This window comes from Lissotriton helveticus, chromosome 7 (genome assembly GCF_964261635.1).
Source record: "Lissotriton helveticus chromosome 7, aLisHel1.1, whole genome shotgun sequence".
Classification (NCBI taxonomy): Eukaryota; Metazoa; Chordata; class Amphibia; order Caudata; family Salamandridae; genus Lissotriton; species Lissotriton helveticus.
Window position 1 is genome coordinate 1,252,534,831 of NC_136068.1, and position 25,158 is coordinate 1,252,559,988.

Sequence of the window (25,158 nt, forward strand, 5' to 3'; positions counted from 1 at the left end):
GAATGATTACACTGCTTGAAAAGCGTACAGTACCAATATCATTTTCGTGTATTTCGCATACACCATTTCAAATGCAAAAAATTTATTTTGGGGTGGGTTGGAATACACATGCACCTTTAAATGTTTACTATTGCTTAGTTTTAGTAATGATGGACATTAGATTGTGGAGTGGGTATTGTGTTTTTATCCAGGAGCCTAAATCGATATTACTATTTTATGCCCTTGTTCGGTTATAATCAATAATATCCCAATAACGGCATAGTAATCATATCCATATTCAATCGTAGCACATGCTGTCACATTAAGCAAGGGTACTTCCCCAGACTCCTAGAAAGCACAACGAGTTCTCTAAACAAACCAAAACTCCAGCAACCTGGGAAATCCCCCTTGCTTTTGTTTTGATTTCATCCTAGAACTCCTGTAAAGCACTGTAAGAATGGCCAGTTCTTAGTGACATCTTTATTGACGTCTTATGTCCAACCTTACGTCAAACCCGGCACCTTTCAGGTATAAATATACCAACGTTGCCTTAAGCAAACACACGGTGGTGGTTTTAGAGCAGAGCAGCTATCTACTTGCCCGAGAGCCCAGCTGATGCGAGAGCCCATGGACGCTGCCCCTCCTTTTTGACGCACTGAGAGAGACGCTGTCTTTTCTCCTGCCGAGAAATCCAGCTCCGGTGTTTCCAGATACCTTCGCAGGTTACTGGGATATCGAGTCCTGAGAGCGAGATACAAGACCTCCTACTTTCTAATATCCAGGTACGGAGCTGAATAAAACCTTAGAGAGAATTCTTGAGTCAGATTCTTGGCAAAACCAACTTAACTTAAACTGCTACTTACTTACTCCTTCCCACGTATTAGGCTTAGGTCAGGTACACCGGGGTAGGCGTATTTAGGAGCACCAGTTGAGTATGTTAGTCAATGTATATAAGTATGTATATATTTTATCTATTTTAAAGTATCTTATGGCTAAGAAACCATATCAATGCTTTTACAGTATTATTTCTTAATCCTCCTTTTACTGTACGCACTTTACTTTACTATGAGTTTTGCAATTGTGGCAATTCATTTCTCTTGTATGAGAAAGAAGACTGCTCAATAAACAACAACCTTTTATTGAAAACACCCGTCTTTCTTTTCTCTGCACTCTGGTGAAACGAAGTATGCACACTTGACTGAGTGAAATAGCTGTCTATTATTTTCACACAACTCTAGAGATACACTCTTATTCTGAGGGAGCAAAGTTGCCATGTTATATGGTTGTCAGAAGCTAATCCCTTCTTGTCTATCCAGGGAGGTTAAACTCCTCCTTGTTTATTCGAGAAAGTTTCTAGTGACCTCTGAGCTAGCTGGCAAAAACTTAAGTCTAATATAGTCAATAGAGACCTAGTTGACCTCAGTCCTACGTCTACACTGCTGAATATATTATTCCAATGCGCAGAGCCTATTGGGAATATAGGAACTACACTACAATATCTCTCCGCATATCAAAAAGCTCCACTGGTTGCCCATGGCCAGGAGAATTGAATCTAGGGCCCTGACATTTGTTTTCCGCTCCTTACATGGTAAATGTCCAAGCTATTTGAAACAGCGCTTATGCAGCTATAAACAGAATAGGCTCCTGAGATCGAATGCCTTGAACCTACTATGCATTCTGAGGTTCAAGAAAGCGCGGATTGGAGGGAGATCCTTCATGGTTAGGGCTGCTAAGCTACGGAATGCTTCGCCTAACTTCTTGTCACAGATAGAATCTGAGCCACTTTTCAGGAAAGCACCGAAAACCTGGCTTTTTAGCCTAGAACCGAAGGACTAGATTTGCGTTAGGATGTCTTGCTTTAGCGCCGGGACACCTCTGCTTGAGGTAGCTGTTCGCGCTTTTACAAATGCTGTTATTCTCGGCAGAAATTGCAATATTATAGACAGCAGGTTACCTATTTAGGTCACCTACTGTCTAAGGAGGGACGTGCACTTACACCAGATCGCATTCAAGCTATTTTAGACACGTCTGTGCCCTGCACTCAGAAGGAGGTTTGTGCATTGATTGGTCTTACCGCTTTCTGTAAGCAGTGGATTCCTAGTTTTTCAGATATTGTTAAACCTCTGTTGGCTCTTTTGACTAAAGACACTCCAATACCCCTTCCATGGACTACTGAATGCCAGAATGCTTTCCAGCAGTTACACCAAGCTTTATGTTCTGCACCAGTGTTAGGCACTCCAGACTATACTAAGGCCTTCACACAATATGAACACAACAGATATATTTCCCTCTTAGACCGTACTTATTCACTAATGATATAATTTATTTACCTTATTTTAACATTTTATCTCAGATAGTACATTAGTGACAATCACAAAAGGAATTCATTTCATTATTTATTATTTGCACAGGTACTCCTTTCCTTTTTCTTTTTTTCAAACCATTTCATATATATCTCATACTTTCTTTTCTTTTATAGAACAATATTTTACATCTCATATTTTATAACATTCAAAGATCCAAAACATGTTAAATTACATGAACACATTATAAAGTAATTTATATAAATAGAAACAACTTTTTTTTACATTTAATATATTCAAAAAAGGAAAGAAAAACAATTATCAAAGAGATAAACACAATTCATCAGAAAGAAATATTTTTTACAATGATCTCAATAGTATATACACAGTCCCTGGAATCAAACCACTCATACACCAATTATACACACACATTAAAAGCTTTTAAACAAAATCTGAACAGGGATGGAATCTGATTGACAAAGACGATGCTTTATCAATAAATGAATCTCAAAGCAATCGATGAGATTCCGCACTAGAATGGCCGACGCGCGTTTCGGTGGAGCAAGCCACCTTCCTCAGGACCTCTCCAGATGCAGACATACAATACCCAGGAAACCTAGAAAAATGTGCAAAATATCTGTCAACCATACAATTGCATATGCCTCTCCAACATAGTCCTACCCATGTGACCAACTAACATGTATGTGCAACGTTACCCAACACTAAAATTCCAAAAATTGTATATGTACACGAAAGGGATGGTTGTGATCTCTCGGTTTTAGTACAGACACACGGTGATAAGCAACGTCCTTGTGCGTATTTTTACAGCTGTCCTTGATCCAGTCGCACGTGCATTGCCTGGGTGTTTTCGTTCTGTGGCAGCGGCAGCTGTTTCAATTCACCAGAGTGAGGGTATTGTTTTGTCACATAGATTTCTGGTGTTAGTACCCCATGCAGTTGATGCCCTTTTGAACCAAACAAAAACGCAGCCTTTAACTAGTGTATGATGTACCATGTGTCTTTTTTTTATTATTTTGTTTATTTTCAAAATATGCAAAGTATACAGAGTTTAACATAGTGGTGTCCCCTCCCTCCCCCACCCTTTCTTGCACAAAAAATAGAGATAAGGTTCACAATGTTGATCAGGAACATTAAAGTGTACATGAAGAAAAAGAAAAGAAAAAACCAAACATCTTAAGGAAGTGTAGAACTGAGAGGAAAGAGCGAGTAATGAGACAAAAAAAGGGAAAAGTGAGGAAAAAGAGGAGTTAAGTAAGATAGTTAATCGGAGTGTTCAAGCCATGTGGTGATAGGTCCCCATATTTCCAGGCCCCTTTTTCTCCCTTTGCACCCTTTTTTGGCGTACGCCGCTTTCTCGAGATGGTACGTCGCCATTAACCTGGCTAGCCACTGAGAAAATGGTGGCGGGTCTGTATCTTTCCACCCAGAAGCTACACATATCCTCCATACCGTCATAGCTACAAACACCAATGCCCCTCCTTTAGACCGGCTGAGTACATCACATGTCCCTAGCATGATTGTTGTGGGGGTTAGTACATAATCCTGAGAAACAACCTTTCCTCGGAATTCCTGTATTCGGGATAGCACAGAGGACAGTTTCTGACAGGTGGCAAACATGTGGATAGAGTTGGCTCCAAACTCGGAGCACCGTGGGCAGGTTGTTCCCTCACCTGTGCTCCACTTGGCAATTCTGCTAGGAGTTAGGTACAAAAAAAATGGTTTTGAAGGGTTGCACCTGCAGTTTAGCTGACAATAAGTCACTCTGTGAGAGTTCTAATGATTTAAAAAACAGGCTGTCTGGCCCCCAATTTTGATAACAATTTTGATAACCACTTGTCAGCTATTCTAGGAAGATCGTCCGGTGTGTTCATGTTAAGAATTGTATATATAGATCCTATTCGTGGCGCAACCTGAGTTCGTAGCATGCTAATAAGTTTGACCTCTGAGAACCCAGCCACTCCCCCACCTTCCGCGAGAGGAAGCTGTGAATTGCCAAGTGCTTAAAGGCGTCTTGTGGTTTTAAACCATACTTGCTTTGAAGTTCTACAAACGTGCTCACTCTCTCTTTGCGATTAAGTCCCCTAGTTTTAAGATGCCAGCGTTATAGCCTTCTGCTAAGTAGCTTTGATCAAATATGCCAGGTAGGTCACAGTTTAGGCTAAGGGATGTGTAGTGGTTAAGCCTTCAAAGACCATATATCCTGCGTATACTGCAAAACACCTTAAAAGAGTTCATCAGTGTCTTAAACCGGACCCGCTTGTAGTATCCGTAGGATAGCTGTCTAAACAGACAACCACGCGCTTCCTCTCCCAATAACAGCAGAAATGGAGATGGCAATCCAGTCGCAGAAGTGCAGGGATGTGTCGTGATTAATTTGGTACTGTACTGTAAAACTGACGCCCAGTAGTAGAGCACAATGTTTGGCCGAGCCCAGCCCCCCCGTTCTTTAGGAAGTGTCAGTTGTCTCAGAGCCCGTCTAGGCTGTGCATAAGCCCAATTAAACTGTGTAAAGATTTGCTGGAACCTTGATAGCTGTGCCTTGGTAAATTCTAGCGGGATAGAGCGAAAGTAGTAAAACAATTTTGGAAAGTACTTCATCTTGATCACATTGCATCTTCCCACTATTGTCAGATGTAAGCTGTCGATTGCTTTAAGGGATTTCTTTGTTTCAGAGGCCAAAGAGACTAAGTTCTCCGTTACTATGTTATCTAAGTTTGCCGTTATTGTCACCCCCAAGTATTTTGCTGTTGTCACTACCCTGCTGCTGTTCCAGTGGACTTCACTATTAGTTATTATCTGTGTTTTAGAGCTGTTCAGCGCGTATCCTGAAACTTTTCCGAACATCTGGGATTCTGATTCTAGTGCTAACATAGCATTTTCAGGGTCAGGGGTTGTGATGGCCAAGTCGTCTGCGTATGCCAATATCTTGGTGTGTAGTCCCTGTGTGCTCATGGCTTGGATTGCCGGGTTTTTCTCTATTTTCTTAATTAGGGGGTCTATGTAAAGGGCAAAAAGTAAAGGGGAGGAGGGGCAGCCTTGCCTGGTGCCTCGTGATATACTAAAGTTCTTGGAAAGCCTGCCGTTTATCACTACACAGGCTGTCTGATGGTGATACATCCCTTGAACTGCCTGGTTGAATTTTGGACCAAATCCCATCCTCTCCATGATGCCCCACAGGAACCGCCAGGTGACCCGGTCAAAGGCCTTTTCGGCATCTAACAAAATCAGGGACATCGGCTCTCCTGACACCTGTGCGGCATCAAACAAGGTGATAGCCCTCCGTATGTGTTCAGTGGTGCCCTTCTTTGGAATGAATCCATGTTGCCACTCTGAGACCAGGGATTCTATTACCGCAGACAGTCTGATTGCCAGTAGCTTTGAATAAATCTTAGAATCGCAATTTATTAGAGTAATAGGCCTGTGTAAGATCCCATTTCTAAAGGTAATTTATCTTTTTAGGGGAATATGGAGATTTTTGCATTAGACCAGGACGCGGGGGTGGTTCTCCATTAAATATAGCAGTGAGCATTTCAAAAAAGATATGCTTTATTTGCAGCGCAAAGAACGTATACAATTTTACCGGGATACCGTCTATGCCCGCCGCTTTACAATCAGGCAGGCTGGATAGGGCGGCTAGGATATCATCTCACTCTGGCATGTTCTCTAGCTGCGCAGAGTCATCTGGGTTAAGTTGCCTGTGTTCAATGTCCTGCAAGTAATTAGTAATTTCTTGCTCTACCAGGTCATCGGGTTGGATGTTTCCTTCTGTATAAAGGGGGTTGCGTAGAAATCTTGGAAGCCCTCTTGAATCATGTTGGAATCACTAGTTTCTGTCCCTGAAGATAGACGGATTGTGCATATTTCGCTATTGACTATTTTTTACCTTGTTTTGACAGCGAGATGATGACCAATGCTGTCGCCAAATTCATAAAGTGTTTCGCGCGCAGCTGCCCACTTAGCTGCAGTTATCTCCGCGAATATTGCGCCTATTTTAGCCTTTATCAGCGCTACTTCAGCTTGGATGTTCTCCGTCTCAGCTCCATTTTGAACCCTTTGTATTAATGTGGTTTCTGCTTCTGTTAGATTTGTTTGTAGATCAGTTATCATCTGTTTTTCTCTTTTATTCTTCCTAATTGAAAATCTTAACGTTTCCCCCCGAATGCCGGCTTTTAATGTATCCCAAACTATCATGTTCGATGCTGACCCCATGTTTATTTCAAGGAATTCTGAGATCCAGGCTTGCATGTGGATCCGATAGCTAGCATCCTGCAAAAGTGCCTTCTCAAAACTCCACCTAGGGATATCTTTCCATTTCTCAATCCCCCTAATCGTCAGAATAAGTGGGTTGTGGTCTGACATGAAGCGTGGGGCTAAGCTTATTGCGCATTTATCTAATAGGGACGACAAAATAAAATAAAAATCTAGCCTAGCGAATGTTTGGTGTGGAAATGGCAAATATGTGTACCCAGGCTGTGAAGGATTAAGTTTAGACCAGGCATCCCTAAGTCCGTGTGTTTGTGCTAAGTTGATTAAAGCATTGTAAACTAGAGGCTTCCTGCCCTTATAGTTCCATTTGTTTCCTAGTTCCTGGTCATTGTGGTAGGTTGATGTTAAAATCTCCGCACAAAATTATTGGAGTGGGCCAATGGGCTAGCTCCCCGGATATCTGATTAATAATGTTTGGGTCGTCAGTATTGCTACCGTAGATTGAACATATAGTGAAGGGGGCGCTGTAGGAAGACTACATTCTGCTATCACCCATCTACCGAGTGTATCAGATTTAACTTTTGGGCTTTTAATGGGCAATCTTCTTTCAGCCAGTATTCCCACCCCTTTTGTTTTTGCTCCCTGTTTGGTTGCTCCTATGGTTTTATAGCCTAGTGTGTCCAAGAGCTGTTTTTGTAATCCCTCCAGAATAGTTTCTTGGAGACATATGACGTCCCTCCTAGCGACCTTAGTCCTTGGGCAACTTTCTGCCTTTTCCCGCTGTCATTCAGCCCAAAAACGTTAACCGAAATAAACCTAAGGGTTCCTTTATTAGCCATTAGATTTTCTTGAGAAATGACGTGTCAGATAGTCTCTACGACTGAATTGTTCCCCCTTCCTTCTTCCCTTTTTTACCCCTTTTCTCCCCTTTTTTCCCCCTTTCTTTTATTTCCAAAGCAGATCTCAACATTGTCTGTTATCCTTATGTGTAAGTAGGTGAATAATTGTGTGAGGTAGGATGTCCCTGATACGTGCTGTTTCCCTTCATGTGCCCCCCCCTGCAACCCCCCACCCCCCCTTGAAACCCGAGCAATCAGGTATTACCTGAGTGATGGTTACCGTAAGTGAAGCTCAGCCGCCCGCCACACCTTTATAAACATAGAGTTAGAAGCGGCTAAGTGTCTCCCTGTATCACTTGAGGTTACAGTGTATTCAGCTAACTTAAAGAGGGCCCCCCAAGTACTATGCCTTACAGGTGAGTAGGTGAATAAGTGAAGAGCAAGTGTAAAAACCGTAGATTACATAGTTATCAAAAATAATACAGTATAGTTTACAGAAAAAAGCAGAGGCGTTTCATAATGTTTATACTTGTAAAATTCCTTTGATGTTCATTGTCAGAAGCTTTTATCTAGGCCCTTTTTTTCAAATTTAATCTCCTCCAAGTACTCCCCGGCTTTAATTTCAGGCAGAAAAATCTTGGAGCTCCCGTTTGAAAATGACTTTGAGCCTAGCAGGGTTCATAATATAGGCTTCGGCTCCCAACTGCTGTAGTGGGGAAATCAGTTGCCTTAAGCGCCACCTTCGCTCAACTGTCTGATGACAAAAGTCTGGTTTAGCGAAGAAGCTGATGCCATTAGCTGATGCCATTAGCCCCTTTTCTGGAGTTAGGACGGGCTTAATCATAGATGAGCTGTCTCAGTAGAAAGTTTCCAAAATAGACTAAAAACACCCTTGAGTGCCGCTTTCTGTGCTGCTACTACCGTCACGTTGTCTCCTCAGATTGAAGGAGAAGCGGTGAGCCCTTTACACCTCTCGGTCCCAGTCCCAGGTTGAATGTTCAGGGAAAGAGTCCTGCAAAAGCTTCACAATAAATCTTCTGGGGTCCTCCCCTCTTTACCCTCTGGAATACCCAACAGGCGCAGGTTGTTCCTTCGCTGACAGTTTTCTTGCTCCTCCATCTTCATCATTAATTCTCCCAGGCAAGTGGTGTTGGGTTTGCTCTGCTTTTTGACCGCCGTGGCTTCGGTTTCTAGATATTCCGTGCGCCCCTCAATCATGGTAACACGGTCGCCTATATCTGTACATGTTTTATTTAGCCGTCTTAGGCCACCTTGGACCTTTTTAGCTGCACCCTTTGCTGCCCGGTTGGCCGCCAGTTCCTCCTCCTGAAACTCTTTGATAGAGGCTAGTATTGATGCTAGAGAGGGTTCGGCGGATTCAGCGGTGACCGGCAAGCCCTTGATCTTATCCCAGTCAGCTGGCTGTGTGTCCTCTTCCTCGTCCGGGGGATAGGACATCTGTGAGTCCGAGTAGTCCCACTTGAGTTGGCGCCTTCTTTTCCCTTTGCTTTTTTCCTTCTTGACGCGTTGCACCGTTCCAGTGTCTTTGACTAGTTCCTCGCTGTCGCCTTCGCTTGAGCCAAAGCCCCCTTCGTCCGAAGATGTCCCACTGCCATCCGAGACAGAATAGAAATGGTCGGGAAATGGTCGGGCCCTGTGTCTGGGGTCCAGGGTGCTTGTGAACCAGCAGCTGCTTCCAGGCCCTGAATGTAATTGAAAATACTGGATTCAGGCGTAGTCAGTGTAACTTCGGGTTTCGCTGACCTCTGTTCAAGCGAATCTTCATTGCATGTTACAGTTGGGTCTAACTGGTTTGCCTGGTCGAAGTCGGATGGGAGAGACGGAGGGGTAAGGTCTTCCGCTCTGTCTTCCAGCTCTGGTGCGTCCGCAGCGCTGCTTTCTGGTGAGGCCTCCAATTCCACTCCTGCTAGGTCACTCTCATGCTTCTGGGCTAGTGTGGGCACAGGGGTTTTGGTCAGGGTTAAATCCAAGTCCAAAGGGGCCTTCTCAGGGGAGACCGTTGGCGGGGGTTTAAAACTTACACTAGTATTCTGGCTTAGTCCTTTAGTCTGCCCTTTAGCCACTTTAAAGATTTTGGCAAGTGTAGGTGCACAGTTTGCGCTAGTACAGTTTTTGGTAACCCCTGCGTCACCCCCTACCCCGCCAGGTTTTCCCAGCTGTTTCTTAGTGCCACTAACCTCTTACCGGGTGCGACTGCTGCTGCTGATGCTGCCCTCTGATGGAGCCTTGTCTCTAGGCTCGGTAGCGTTCCTAGCTTTGTTCCCCCTCTTGGCGCCTCTGCCGCTCATATCCATGAAGTGATTGAGCCCCCTCTGGGATTCTCCTTCTCTGCTCCCCAAGCTGCAGCCAGGCACCAGCGTTTCCAAAATTGTAAGGGCGGCCAGAGAAAAAAACGCTAGTGTCCAGGTAGGTGCTTTGAGGAGGGAGGCTTTGTCAACCTGCTCCAGAAGGTAGCGATAATCGCGGGACAAAGCACAGGGTTTCCAAAAGTCAGGTCGTGCCAAGATTCCTATTCTGCTCCTCGGCGCGTCTCTCCTCACTGCCTGCCTCGTTGCCTGCCAGCGCCTCCACTCGCGCATCGCAGGCCGCCTAGCCGATCGCACGCAACTGGCGTGAGGCGTTAGGCTGATCGACCGCTCTTCACTTCGGTACCGTCATTGCTCCTGTACCTTGTGTCTTGATGAGTGGCTATCTGTCTCAGTTGACTGACAGCTTGCTTTCTATTCCTCAACAGGTTCGAGAAGCTCTTCCTGACAGGTAGCAGGGTGATGGCCATGACCTACCACCTGGCGACCAGGTCATGGTAAAGAATTTCCGAAGGTCAAATAGCCTGGAACCGTGGTGGCGAGTCCCAGAAACGGTCCTCCTCGCAACTAGAACTGCAGTCTGAGTCACCAATAAGAAGGCCTTGGTACATTCCACCCATAGTAAGAAGGTGCTGTCTGCCCTGGTGGAGCCCGCTGTACTCACCGACCATCGAGACCTCCTGGATACAGAGAAAGGCCAAGCCATATCACCTGAAGAACCTGAGGAAGTCTTCCCGGACCACACGATCTCTGGTGCATCTTGATATCAGCTGCGACCCAGGAGAGAAACTTTGTTGTTGAAAAAGACTGGTTGAGCAACCGTTCTGGGTCAGTAAAAGGCTGAGCTGGTGAGGGGGCGGGTCGTTTGCTTAGTGACACCCATCTCAGCTCTCAGTGAAGAAATCAACGGCTGCCCAGGACTTTGGAGCTCCACCTACTTTGTAGCTTCAACGTTGAGATAAACATGCCTACGGGGAAGATATCGACCGCTGCGAGAATCTGCGACAAGAAAACTATGTTCATTGCTGGGTTCACTTCTATCATGATTATCGTGGCAGTAATAGCTTGGGTTGTACAGGAAGTGGCTCCTGCTCGACAAACGCTGAATGCCACTACTCCAGCCCCTATTGAGCACCATTATTTCTCCCTTCCCTATCATGAGCAGCAGCATAGAATGTCCTCAATCAATAATACTTTCATCCAGATGCTGCACCATACTCACTATGCTACAAATGTCACCAACTTTTGGGTGTGTGGAATGATGTCAGCTCATCAGAAAAAGGGAGGAACACCTTTCATTCCTCTCCCATTCTCTCACAATGGTTCTTGTCGAGCCTGGTTTGTGCTCTTGTGGGCTTCTGAGGTGGCTAATATTACTGATGCTGGTGTAGGGAGAGTGAATTATTATCTTAATAAAGTGTGCTATTCTGATGAGGAAGGAGATCCACAGGCTAAAGGGACTGTATGGGAAATGGAGGAGTATCGACGAGGAAACTCTTATTTGTGTTATGTTTTCCCAAATACTCGAACATCTAAGGGTAATGGATCTCCTGTTATAGCTGTTACTAGAGCCCGAGCAGATTTATGTGTGAACAATGTCGGAAGAATTCCTGTGGGGAAGAGTGACTGTACCCTGGTACTGAACATTGCTGGGGTTAACAACAGTAGTTTTATGTCCTCATACAATACCTACTTTATCTGCGGGAATAAAGGATACTACCATTGCCCATTGGATGGTCAGGAACTTGCTATGTGTCCTTTTTATTGCCACCTGTATCCTATCTATTTATTTATTTATTTATTTAAAGTTTTGTGTAGCGTGGACATGACCCATGTGGGTATCAGAGCGCTTTACATATGTTTAGGTAGACAAAGGAAAGCAGCAAGGTGATAGAAATCATAGAAAAGGTGGGACAATAAACAACGAAAGCAGGATGAAATTGGGAAGTGCAGAGGAAGCAGGATGGGTGAAAGCAACAAGTAGGGCAATATAGATCAACAGCATATCAGTCACCTAGGTCACCTAGAGTCAATTGGAGAAAGCGTCAGGTTCAACGCAGAGTTCATAAGTAGAGTTTGTTCAGTAGTAGAGTTTTGACTTACCTTTTGAAGGCAAGAGTAGAGGAAATCAGTCTTGTTTCCACTGGAAGGGAGTTCCAGATTCTCGGGGCGATGCCGGAGAATGTACGATTGTAGGTTTTAAGCTTATTACATTTCTTGGGCTTGAGCAGCAGAGTGCCGGTGCCCCTAGTCAGTGGTTCAGGAATAGGTTGAAGAGAGTGGGTGAAATGAGGATCCTTGGGAAACACCAAGTGTGCAGTGCCTTGAGGTGGAGAGAGACTGGTTGAATTTGATTCTTTGTATTCTGTTTTTGAGGAAAGAGGCAAACCATTGAAGGACCATGCCAGATTGCCCCATTCTGTGTTCCAAGAGGAAGAGTAGATTGTCATGTTTGACATTGTCAAATGCCGATGAAACATCGAGCAGAATTAAAAGGCAGATTTCGTTTTGGTCCAGTAAATTGAGAGCGTCGTCCACAATGTGAGTGATAGCTGTTTCGGTGCTCTGGCCACTGCGGAAACCCGATTGGAATAGGTCGAGAAGTTGGAATTGCTCAATGTGTTTGTGAAGTTGTTCATGCACACATTTCTCCAGAAGTTTCGCCAGTGTTGGAATGTTTGTGATTGGACGGTGTAGGAGAGTGGGGTCTGCAATCCTATGGTCACCCCAGATTTTTGCTTTTTGCTTCACTGGTTTACGACTTTCCCTGGCTGTGGTCCTGCTAATCAGACCCACAGCCTAGCTGTTCTCTCTCTAAATTGACAACCATGTACTTTAGGTGCATTTACCAATTGGTACTGGGCCACCTTATCAGTTCCTGTACCCAGGGCATAGGTGTACCCAGGGCCTACCAGGGGCTGAAGCATGTATTATGCCACCCCTGGCTGGCCATCTAAATCTGACACAACTGGCTGCATGACAGCTGGGGCAAGGTGGTGTAAACACCCTTTGCTGTAGATATAGTATACCTATATCTCACCCTAAAATGGACACATATATTCCTATCAGTCACTCCTATGGAAGGCCTTATCAATCCTGAAGGCAGAGTGCTTGGAATTATGTGAGATGGTGCTCTGGCATGAGCTGAGCCCGTTTGCAGCTTGCGTAACCATGTCCTAATAGCTGTTCCATGATAACGCTATACCATATACTCTTAAGTGCATTATCAACCTCGCGGTTAAATGCTAACTCTTGTGTAACATTATCAAAACATGTCGAGTAAGGTGTCATACGATTTGGAATACTACCCCCTCGCCAATTCTGGGGACGGGGGTAGCATTCCACCCTTCTAGAGGGACACGACATGTATGTAACTGTGAACCCCGGTTAAAGTTAACTCGAGCCTCAGCATCACAAAATGGATGCTGCCACCACAGACACAAGTCTGACCTTCTACTGCTGGGAGTCCTTCCAGCGAGGATGGCTTGGACAAAGGGTTTCCTGCCTTGGGAGGTGCTAGCACCACCCCAGACAGGATTTTGTGTATTGAGGTAGGGAGGCCTGAAAGGAATGAGACATGCCTGGGGCACACAAGGTGCCCTGTGCATACACCGGTTCAAACCAGTTGCTGGGGCATCCCAGCCCCAGCTCTGGCGGGAAACCGGACAAAGGATAGGGGGTGTAACCACCCCCTTCCTGGTCCCACCCAGGGGAGGGACCTAGTCAGTAGTGCAGCCCCCTTTAAGAGAATAAAGGTAGGAGCTGGTCCCATTCCAAATTAGATTATCCTGAACTATTCAACAAGAAGAAACTCTGGCCTTCGACGTTCTGCTCCACAGAAGACTGAAGAATCTCCCTTTTGGACAAGGAGTGTCCACCCTGCAACTGCAGGCACCATCAAGCGTCCAGCGGCTTCACTTTGTCGTCTTCCCTCGAGGATCCAGACTTCAGAGCCCGACGAGACCCGGATTCCCAGACCTCTCCGACCTCTACCTACATCTACAGCAAAGCTGAGACCCTTGGGTGCGACGAGACATGTGGGACCGGCCATCTTGAACGAACCTGCACTTCGCTTCCAGCACGACTCCCGAGGTAAACTCGACCAAGTGCTTTGGGGACTGAGAAGCCCCAACCCCGAGCAGCCCCTGCACCGAAGATCAGCCCTCCAGCATCCACGAGATCTGCGTGGGGCCCTTCTGCTTGTTTGCTGCTCGACGCGTTGTCTGGTCACTTGCCGGCTGGCTAGTGGCCTCCTAGACAACGAACCTTTGAATCTTCACTGCTGGTCTGGTTGCTCCAGACTGGCCCTTGCTCCCTTCCAAAAGAGGGGCACCCCGGACTCTCCTAGTCCGCACCAGACGCTTTCTTCACTCACCGCGTGGGTTGCCTTTGCCAAGGCCTGTTGAGTCCAATCCCGGATCCAACACCACCGACAGCGAGAGCCTGCGTGGGACAGCTTGTGCCTCCATCCTGGTCGTCAAAGACACCTCCTGGTCCACGTGGCTGCAGAGTTAAGCGTCCACTCTTCACCTGATCGCGACGTCGACATCTGGTTCCTTCCTGGTTCCACTCCAGTCACGGGCTAGTGACTGTGAACATTGTCCCCTCTGCTTTCAGGTCCTCTTCTTCACCAATCCACCCTTGGATTGCACCGGACATCTTCCTCCTGGTCGCCTGCAGCATCTTTTCTTTCAGGCTCCATAGACTTCAACGCGAGAACCCGACGCACTTTGACACCTGTGCACCCGCAGTCCGTGGGTGAGGTAACAAGAGCATTTCGGTGCTCAAGGGTAGTTTAACTGTCCTAGTGTCCAGTTCCACAGTCGTTGTTGTCCTATCTAGTCAGGATTGTCCGTACTCACCTTTAACTTGAACTGTACTGTCCATAGACGTTGTTACGCATCTCGCGTGTGAGTTCACACTCTGCACACGCGTTCCGTGGGCCTCCTATTACTTACCTGAAGTTAGTGTAGCGTGGTCCCATCGATCCTACAGCCTCTGGACAGCTCCATTCCTTTTATTGACTTTCACATTCCAATTACTTAGTATATGGTTTGTCGTGCCCCTAGGGCACCATTGTTATTTTGTGCAACTTGTAGTATTTTTCGTAAGAGATTGTCATGTGCTTAGCCCTCAGACCTCATAAAGAGTTCAGAGGTGTTGTTATTAATAAATAGACTGTTTATTTTCATAACAACCTGTGTGGTGTCCTTTCATCTGGTATTCAAGGGGTTATATTGTGGTAAAACAGCTGGCTTCACATGCCAAAAGAGTTTAGCCTAAGACTGCTTTCTCCATGCTACCATTAGGATAGCTGGTCTATAAGGTTGACTTACAACCAATCACCATAAGGGTTGTTTGGACTGATACAAGGTGATCACTAGAACTAGTGAGCATCATATATCAGGCCAACTTCTCACAGACGGTAGTTGTTCAGGTCAGCAGGGTCAGCCAAGGGTTTATTGAGAATATGGTGCACTAGGCCCCCTGTGAGAAAGTGGCTCTATATATACTGGACTAGAAGGAAGTACAGTGTGTATAGAGTCCACCAACCCCAGAGGTATAACAGAGGTTAAAGACAGAACTGACCTTACTCTCCAAAGTGGTAGCTTGGTCGAGCAGTAAGGCAGTACCAGAGTACAGTGTAAAGCATTTGTTGTACACACTCAGTCAGCAAAAGGTTTCACACACTCAAGAACTGAACTCCAGGCCAATTGTTATTATATCCTCAGATATTGTTGTTTTATTTTTAGAACCAACAGTTATAAAAATCTACTTTTCAAGGTACGAGTACTCTCATGTAAATACTTTGCAGAGGAGCAATAAGTTTGTACACACAATAATTACAGGATAGATAATAAGCAACACAGTTCTGAAACACACTATAGCATTGAGCTCAATGGGTTTTTCATAGGAAAGTACAGTTGATTACTTTATGGATTACTTTGGTAGTTCCAGGACTAGATCTTAGATTCAGTCCTGGGGTCTAAGCTGAAACCAGATTAGCAAAAACGTTTTAGGTACTGTGATGAATTTTCCTGCATATAAAGCTGTTTTAAAAGTTCACACTTAGAAACTTTTCAAGGTGATTCTGACAATGTTATCCAATGGGAGGAAATTCAGGTTACAGGTAAAGTACAATCGTGTTACTTTTGTAACCCAGCAATAGTCTCCTAGGGCCAGCACTGGGGGCTTAACTCAAAACAGGTAGGTAATTGCGTTTCAGTATTTCGTACGATGTTTAAAGAATATTTGCAGCTTTCAAAAGTAGACACAGAAGAAATTTTATAGAAAAGCAGACAATAGGTCCCTACGGAGAAAATACAGGTTACTGGTAAACCCGCTAGGGATTACTTTTGCGGTTCAGTGCTGGGCTGAAAGGTACAGTACTGACTTCTCTCCTGATCACAGGTGAGTATTTTCGATTTCGGACGTTGGCTGATTTCATAGGAATATTTTCAGTTTTCAAAACTTCACACTTAGAAAATGTTCGAGTCAAAATGGGTCAATGTTATCCAATGGCAGTTAAGTGAATTACTGGATTCCAGGTGAGTACTTGGTTGGTGAAGTTAGGGTTCTGGGCGTAGACTCAGGGGTCCCCCAGGGTCAGGTGAATACAGTTAGTTCAGTCCCAGCGGCACAGGGGCGGCCGGGTGCAAAGGTAGGTAGGCCCAATGTTATCCAATAAGGGAAGGGGTGCCTTCGGTTGGTGGCGGCTAGCTAGCAGGCCACGCGGCTCTGGGAGCTGGGCTCCTGGTCACTTGCTCAGGGCAAGGGGGGAAGTAAGATAGGACAGAGAGGTCACAGCCAGCGGCACTTGGGCGGCTGGGTCCAGGGTGCTTTTGAGCCGTTGGGCGCTCAATGTTATAGAATGAGGATCTTGAAAAAGGAACAAAGGCTGCAGGCTCAGGGACGGTGACTCTCCCGGGGTGACCAGCACTTCAAAAGGTAAATTGGGATCTTGGAGCACAGGTAGGTACCCCAAAGGGAGGCACAGGGGGCCGCGAATGTAGTAATTGACTCCAGGCTGGTTGAGGTATTTCATGAAGATTTATTGTAAGATGTTAAGTATCCTGGAATAAGCCCCACCAGGAGCAGTCAGCAGTCAGCTCAGCCCCATCATAACTATGCTTATCTTCAACCCGCACCCAACATTCCGTAGTGCATCACAGTGCAGAGACATTCCACAAGAAGGGCATTAAGTGGGTTAAGGCATACATGGGAATATGCAATAGGTAGAATACAACATACCTCCTTTTCTTCCAAAACAAAACAATTAACAGAGGAGCATTGAAACTAAATTAAATATAATGTAAAACAACTTGACTTTAAGAGTACAAAACTCATAGTGATACAGAGAAGGAAATGAATAAACAATATAAATTGACCCATTCCTTTCCTGTAAACAACGATGTAAAATAACAAGACTAGATAAGTGAGAACTCATACAATAGACTAGAAACTAGATTGAACTGCAATCCCACCAAGTGAATACTGCAAAATTTATATTAAGACTTTTGAGAATGTACAAACTGGAAAACCTTGAGCAAAATACATTTTGACAAACGTTCCCAACAAGCCATACATTGAAATGTGCAATTATAGATAGAGAAAACGGCACAAATAGAAATTGAAAACATCGAGGAGTTGAACTTTGCAATACCTCGTGAGAATGCTAGGCTAATTGAGAAGCGTTGCACTAATTGAAAATAGAGGATAAAGGCATGCAAAAGAATGAGAGGGATGAAGGCATTAAACAGTATGTAATAGCACTTTTGAAAATGTATGAGTTTGAGAATGTGTAAACCTGGAAAACTTCAAGCAGAGGTCACCTGACATGTACAAATCGAAAAATATAAAGGATTGAGTAAAGTGCAACCTGGACAACCTCAAGTAGAAATATACCATTGTTTTCTTACAAGATTACACACATGCAACCTTGTAAGAAAACAATTTGAGAAAAACATTTGACCTGAAAAATGAAAGTCAAGTCCAGGCGTGCATGTGAATTAAAAAAACTAAAATAACAGTAGAACAATTTACAGTAACATTTGAAACCATACATTAGTAAATAATAGCATTTTGAAATTAAGAAGTATACCATCACACTGCACATAGTGGAGCATTGAAGTCCAAGGTAGATACAGTTAACAAGAACATCATGGCAGGAAAACAAAACTTTGCTGGTGTGGAAGAACATGAGGTAAACACCCTGGCTTGTAAAACATGTCCTAGACACACTGTCAGACACGTGAGGAAAAAAAATTCTCTTTAAAAGGTACATGAAGAGAAATAGAGTAAATGTTGAGGCAAAATTAATTCCAGGGAGTCAAAGTCGTGCTCATGTAAACACGCATGACCAGTGGACTAGACATGCACCACAACGACATAGAAGAAAGTAAGGCACTTAAAATATTTTCTTGGATTAGGGCTAGAAACACGAGATAGAACTCGTGTTCAACACTGCCATTATTTGAAGAAAACTTTATTGAGGGTGAACATCTTGAATGAGAAAGAGGACCAAAATCTTGATGTGAGGCGCCAATACTGAGATGGAGACACATTATAGAACTGTTTTGCCGGGTGGCTGTAAGGTCAACCACACACGAAAACCTCTGAAAATTTACTCACTGCAGCAAATGTGCTTGAAATGAAACATCTGCGTCGTAAAAGTTCATGGCTCTGTCTACCCACTGTATAAAATATGTCTACAAATAGAGTTGTCACCCTCCCAGGCACATTTAAAGTACAAGTTAAGGTGCATGTCCCCAACGTGTCTTTAATCTAGTTGATCTAAAGTCCTATGTCAAAACTTGGAGCACTGGTTGATAGACGGGAGGAGGTACTGCAAAATGGGAAGAATAGTAGATTCTTGAGGCACTGTAAAAGTAACTGGTAGGCAGGTACAATGGATGTGTGCAGGAGCACTTCGAGACATGCTTGCCCTCACCAAATCCACAGCACAGGTTGAATTGACAGACTTGACAGGTGAAATGGAGATGGAACTTCTAGAGTAGCAGGGACAAGGAAGTGAAAACTATGATTCAATAGGCTTTGATTCTGGAAGGCGGGAGCTACTGAACAACTTAAAAATTGAATCATAAAGACTTTGGCAGAAAATTGCTGCATAACTTGAAAACAAGAATAGAATTGAACCCTGTCCTGGAGTAAATGAATTGAAAATTGAACTGTACAGACCTTGGCAGAAAAATACTGCACAACTTGAAAACAAGAATAGAATTGAACCTCGTACTTGAGTAAATGAACACAGGCATGCACATTGATAAATAAACAATTGAAATTTACAGTCCAACTAGAAAATGCAATAGACACCCGTGCACATAGAAAAAGGAAATTTGAAATGCGCAATCCCAAATAGAGAAACCTGCAAACATGCATGCAAATAAACTTAAACCATGGAGTAATAGAATTATCACATGCATGTCCATTGATATAATTGATGAATTGAAAGTATGCAAGTACATTGATAAATAAAATACATTGAGAATGTAGAGTAATAGAAATCTTGAGAGCATGTAATTTGAGTAATATGGTATTTGACAATTTGGGAAGAACTTGAAATTTGATAGGACCTGAAGATGGCATGACTTCAAAAAGTACCTTTCAAGACAGCAAAACGTGGTCTTTGTAGTTGATTTCGAGTCAAGGCGTCCCTTTACTGGAAAGAATTAAAAAAAACACCAAGAACTCGAACAAGGAGCATGTACATGAATTTAAAATGGAGTTCACAGTCTACCATACATTGAGAATATAATTCTAAAATGTGATTGGTTTTGCTGCTATGCATTCAACCACCATCAGATGGATGAACTCCCTTTGGTGTTTCATTAATGTATCAGCCTGTTCAGATATACTTTTTCCGACATTTTGACAGTTACTAGAGGTGCGACAGAAGGTTTTATTATCCTCAATTAATTATTTCAAGACATTCGTTCTGCTTGCCTTTGGAAAGAAATCCATATTGAGAAGTGGAAGCGCTCAAAATACTACCAATATCCACCAAGTGTCGCTGTTAACAATAAATTAAGAGACTTTGTTTTGACTTGACTGTGCTTTCCTGTGAAGCTTTGACAACTGACAAGTCTCTGTGCTCAAAGAGATTTATTTTCCTCAGCGTTTTGCAGGACGTCATTTATATAGCACTAGAAACAGTCTCAATAGAAAACACAATAGGAGATCTTGAAGGGTCCTAAAGATAACTTAGCACGTGGAAATTGAAAAGTACTTTTGAAATGTTGAAGTAACGTTCGAGTAGATACGTGTCTTCACTGGGGAGCATCTACACTGGGGAATGACAGGTGATTCCCAAACAACAATAATTGAAAGTGCGTACCTTGCATGTGATTGGTAAATAGAATGAAAACGGCAGAGGCACAAGAGGAGAACGTTGCCAATCACAGTGTGGCGAACGCATTGTACGTTGCGCCGGATGGCTCCTGGTGAAGGCGTGCTGCAATGCGTCCATTATAAAGCTCCGGGTTCCGTAGCAACGGACCCTTGAGAACAGTGATCAGACTGGTATAGCTGAGCATGAAAAAAGAATGCCGGTGAGTGTGCACGTGCCGGGTGAGACTCGTGCTTGAATTCAAAAATATGCACTGCGGTTGACATGTACAATATTTCAAGTGTCTGAGACCGTAAAAGACAAAATTATGTCTTAACAAATCCGGATGCCACCGTAGATCAAATGTACTAGGTAGTTTGTAGAGATATCTTGAAGGTTGGGACTTTTACAAAAAAGATATTGCCATTTCTTCAGACTGCTTGAACTGCCCAAAAGTCGAGGAGAGGACTGGGCCACAATTGAGAAAAAATAGACTTACCCCATAAGTTCATAACTGGATAACTGCATACTTGCTTGATTTGAAGTATCAACGTTGTAAATGTGCACAGTTCTGCTTCGTGCGATGTTTACTTCGTCGAATATGTTCACAGTTGACAGTATTTTGACAGGTCCGTTTTATTGCAGGATCCTATGTAGAAGTTTCTGTTCCTACTTTAGACGCAAGGAGCACTTGAAAATGTCATGTAGGCACTCTTTTGTAGCGCACACAGCTAGACGTCGTGGAAGCAGGAGTTGGCAACTCTTGATTCTTGAGGCAGTTTAACATCATAGTTGAGGTACTGTGAGTGCAGCAGGAGGTGGCAGGAAATGAGATTCAATAACAGGGATGTCAGCCAAGTTTGAAGAGATGTATGGTGTGACTGAACCATCGATTGTCACCAGGCTTGTGAAACGTCTTAAACCACTTGAAGGCATAACAACTGGATGAAATCTGTTACAATCTTGAGATACTGTGGAAACACCGCCACTCCAGCACTGCACTTAAATCTTGATTACACTTGTTCCAAACAACATGGCACGTAGAAAGCAGCAGCAGTTTAAATGTTGAAAACATCCACAGCAGTTTTGAAAATACACCGTAGGTTGTAGAAATGAATCCCTGCCTTTATCATCCCTCTGGAGATATTGTATGAGTAGTAGGTACTAGGAGGCAGCAGGAATTGTAAAGTCTGCGTCTCAATTAAACACAAACCATTAGGGCTTTTTTGATGGATGGGGTTTTGATGTAAACAGGTGTCCTTGCGCAACATCACTTAGCTGGCAGTGCGAGGTAGAAGGGAGGCGTAAGCAGGATGAACTCCCATTTTTGGATTTGTTTGAGATTGAAAGGAACAGAGCTTGAATATCATACAACATATGGCAGGCACACTCAACAGCTAATCCATAAAGCCAAACTGGTTATGTGATATGGTTGAAAAGTCCAATTATTGAGACATGTGAACAGGAATCTGGCACGGAGAAGTTGGGGGCGACCGGTGAAATGGTCACTGGTGGGGATTGGTGCCAGAGTCTTTGTTTGAAGTTGGAAGATAGATAAAGATTTTGAAAGACTTGCCTTCTTGAAGCTTGATTTCTTGAGTTGAACACGTAGGTAAGATCAAACCGTCGCCATCAAAATGTAGTAATTGACTCCAGGCTGGTTGAGGTATTTCATGAAGATTTATTGTAAGATGTTAAGTATCCTGGAATAAGCCCCACCAGGAGCAGTCAGCAGTCAGCTCAGCCCCATCATAACTATGCTTATCTTCAACCAGCACCCAACATTCCGTAGTGCATCACAGTGCAGAGACATTCCACAAGAAGGGCATTAAGTGGGTTAAGGCATACATGGGAATATGCAATAGGTAGAATACAACAGCGGGGCGCCGGGTGCAGGGCTGTCTTTGGGGGTCGGAGAAGCTTAGCCTCGGCTGGTCGCGGTTGGGGTAGCCCCAGGTTCTGAGTCTCCAGGCGTCGGCTGGTTCGTCGAGGAGGGTCTTTGTGCACTTTGTGGACTTTGGGTCCCAGTCGCCGGGCGGACGTCCTCGTGCTCTTGGTTCGGGTTGGCCCGGCCCGGCCCGGGCTAGGCTGGTGCAGAGGTGGCTGGGTCCGGAGCTTCCTGGTGGGCACCGGGTGGGTTGTTGCAGCAGAGCCTCTGCTGATGGGAGTCCCAATCAAAGGCAGGCAGGTCCTCTGGGTGTCTGTAGTGATGTTAAATGAAGATCAGTTCACGTAGGTTCTTGTAGAAAGATGTATTTATTAATTAAGTTGACATGAGGTGGTAGTTCATATATAAGATAAGATGGTAAGAATAATCCTTAGTAAATTCCTTAGTAAATCCCCACCAGGAGCTGTCACCAGTCAGCTCAATCCTCAACTCCTAACTGACACTAGCATCAGAACTTAACATTCCAATCTGTGATAACATTCCAAATGATGACATATGTGAAACAACTAGAAAGCCAACACTACACATCTTCCCCTTATGCACATTTAACAATTGCAACCAAAAACTAAGATGTTAAAGAGCAATTACACAAAATAAAAGGATACAGAAAGGAGGTACGTAGAAATAGGAGTAGAAGATAATTAAGTAACAATGAAGAAAAAGAAAAGGTGAATTATAAGAAAATGAAAATTACAGTAACATCTAAGAGGTGGAAAATCAAGCAAGATCAAAACCAAGAAGAATCAACAAAGAAAAATAATGCAAGATTAGAAGCAAGAAGAATCAACAGAGAAAATCAAACAAGATTAGAACTAAGAAGAATGAACAGAAACTAAATGGAAATACAAAAGACAACACATCTTCTCCCTAAAGGAAAAGAAGAAAACGATAATAAGAATATGGACACCGAACACAAAATTCACGGAATCAGCAAACACACCAATTGGCCAGACTGGCGTAATTGTGAAACAATGAACCGAGTAGTGAGAGGTAGAACCAGGTAAAGCACAAATATGAGAAAGTTAAAAATAAAAAAATGCTCTTACACGAAAACAATTTGAAATCCCAGAATCATAGGGAAAAAAGTGAACATTAACATCAAACAAGAGCATGAACAGAAGAAAGGTTGCCAGCAAGAATAATAAATTCTGAATGAAACCTGTAAAAACGGTTAGAAACTGGCATAATAAACATAAAACAGAGCTACTCGCATATAACACTGAGGAAAAGTTGCCAGAAAAAAAATAATAGGTAGTGAAAAACTGGCATAATAATCTCTCAACAATATCACATGCATATAACCCTGAAGAAAAGTTGCCAGAAAGAATAATTAATTCTGAAAGAAACCTGTAAAAACAGGCAAAAAAACTGGCATAGTAATCACATAACAGAATTACGTGCATGTGACACTAAAAACTTTTAAGTAATAAATGAATAATGACAATTCATGTAACGTACGTCTACGCACATAAAAAGTCTTGAAAACCTTTGCGCAAAGGAGAAAATCATAGAGCTCATATATAATCAATAAAATAAGGTTTAGTGTACTGAACCTTTAAAACTGACGTCCGCAATTAATTAATAAACCGGTAAAATGTAGACAATATAGGTCCACTCATAAGAGAAACAGAACTATTTACTTTAAAATATTCTGTATACCAGAAAAAACATTGAAGAAGCAGAAAAGGATACACCAAATAATCACTTGTACTATGCATAGCTCATAAAATCCAATGTACCAAGTAGAGAATACATGTGAGAACAATAAAATAGGAAACTAAAATAAATAAGGTAGTCACCGTTGACTATAACCATCAATAATACAAGAAAATGGTATAGAAGTGCAAGTCACCATTGAATTATGATAGCAGCTGTGATATAAAACATCTGCGTAAATTTTAAGAAGGTGCAACCTGAATAAAAAAAAACATATTTGCTGCCTCGCCCCGCAAATACAATAATTATGAATAGCTGAACTAGCTGTAAAATATAAATGCCTTTGATGGTGTGCATGTCATCGAAAACATGCATGGCGTTGATGTTGTTGCACTGTCATAAAGCATATAATTAAAATAGAACTCGCTATCAAAAATAAATACCTCTCATGGTGTGCATGTCACCGAAAACATGCAACATTGAAGTAGTTGCACTATAATCACAAATGATGAGAAAGAATAAAACAGTACCTGGGATGCGAGTGAAGGAAAACCACTAAGATTACCAATATCCTAGCAACGTGGTTGTTAGCTAAAATCACGAAGGTCCGGTGGTGCCAGACAAAATGGAGGCACGCAGAGCGACGTGGCGCCAGGTGGTTCAAGACGGGTCTGCGCTCCTCGAAGCTTTTAGAGTGTAGGCACGTCATAGGAGAGAGTGCAGGCGTCATCCCGAAGAGAGGAGAAGCTGGAAGCCACATGAAGATTGCATGCGTCATCAAGAATAAATGACAGCTCCAAAGGTGAGCGCAAGCCCTCTTGCAGAATTTTAAACTTTGTTGAAGGCGGTTCAACTGCCAATGGATGTTACTCAAAAGGAGGCATAACAATATAATAAAATATTTTGTGTTCGGTGTCCATACCAAGATTCATTGTAAATGTTCTTCATACATAGAAAAAAAATGTGCGAGCAGAAAGAGACGCTTTTTTTCTTTTCCTTAAACTTCAATTGCACTTAAAAATGAATTTCGTTTGTAGGTAACAGCGAACGGAAGGTTCGTTTACTTGTAAAGATTTAGAAAGCATCGATAACTCGGCGTTTTTTTAAAATTAACATCCAGTAGAGGGCAGTAATAGATTGTCAACGATCTATGGAGCTGCTCGTTTAGATCTTAGGACATTACATGAAATCATTGAAATTGAGGCAGATGTCAGGAAACGAAAGCAGAGAAGCAGCACACGAAGGAAAGGCTCTTTATCAATACATCAGAAGCAGTCTTCGCTCATCAACAGCTATTTAGAAAACCAACACAGGCTTATTTTCAGGTGCAGCAGTGGATACATTAAAATCACACCTTTATAAATCAGGGACTCGCATGTCAAGTAGGCTTACACATAAGCAGGCTCATAAATCAGGTGCAACAGCTATTAAATCAGGTGCAGTCACTTTTCAAACAGGTGAACCAGTTTTTTAAATCATGTGGAGCAACTTTTAAATCAGGTGCAGAAGTAGATAACTTAAGATTTTAGAAAGC

The 25,158-nt window shown here is 43.3% G+C and overlaps 1 long non-coding RNA gene across 1 annotated transcript in view; it reads right to left on the minus strand.

The window, feature by feature from the left end:
* Window positions 1-2,479: 2,479 nt before the first annotated feature.
* Window positions 2,480-25,158, minus strand: part of LOC144767318 (uncharacterized) — a 60,821-nt gene continuing 38,142 nt past the window's right edge. The window contains exon 4 of the long non-coding RNA XR_013598145.1: window positions 2,480-2,898. This is a non-coding gene — a long non-coding RNA (uncharacterized LOC144767318). The remainder of the gene's footprint in view (window positions 2,899-25,158) is intronic.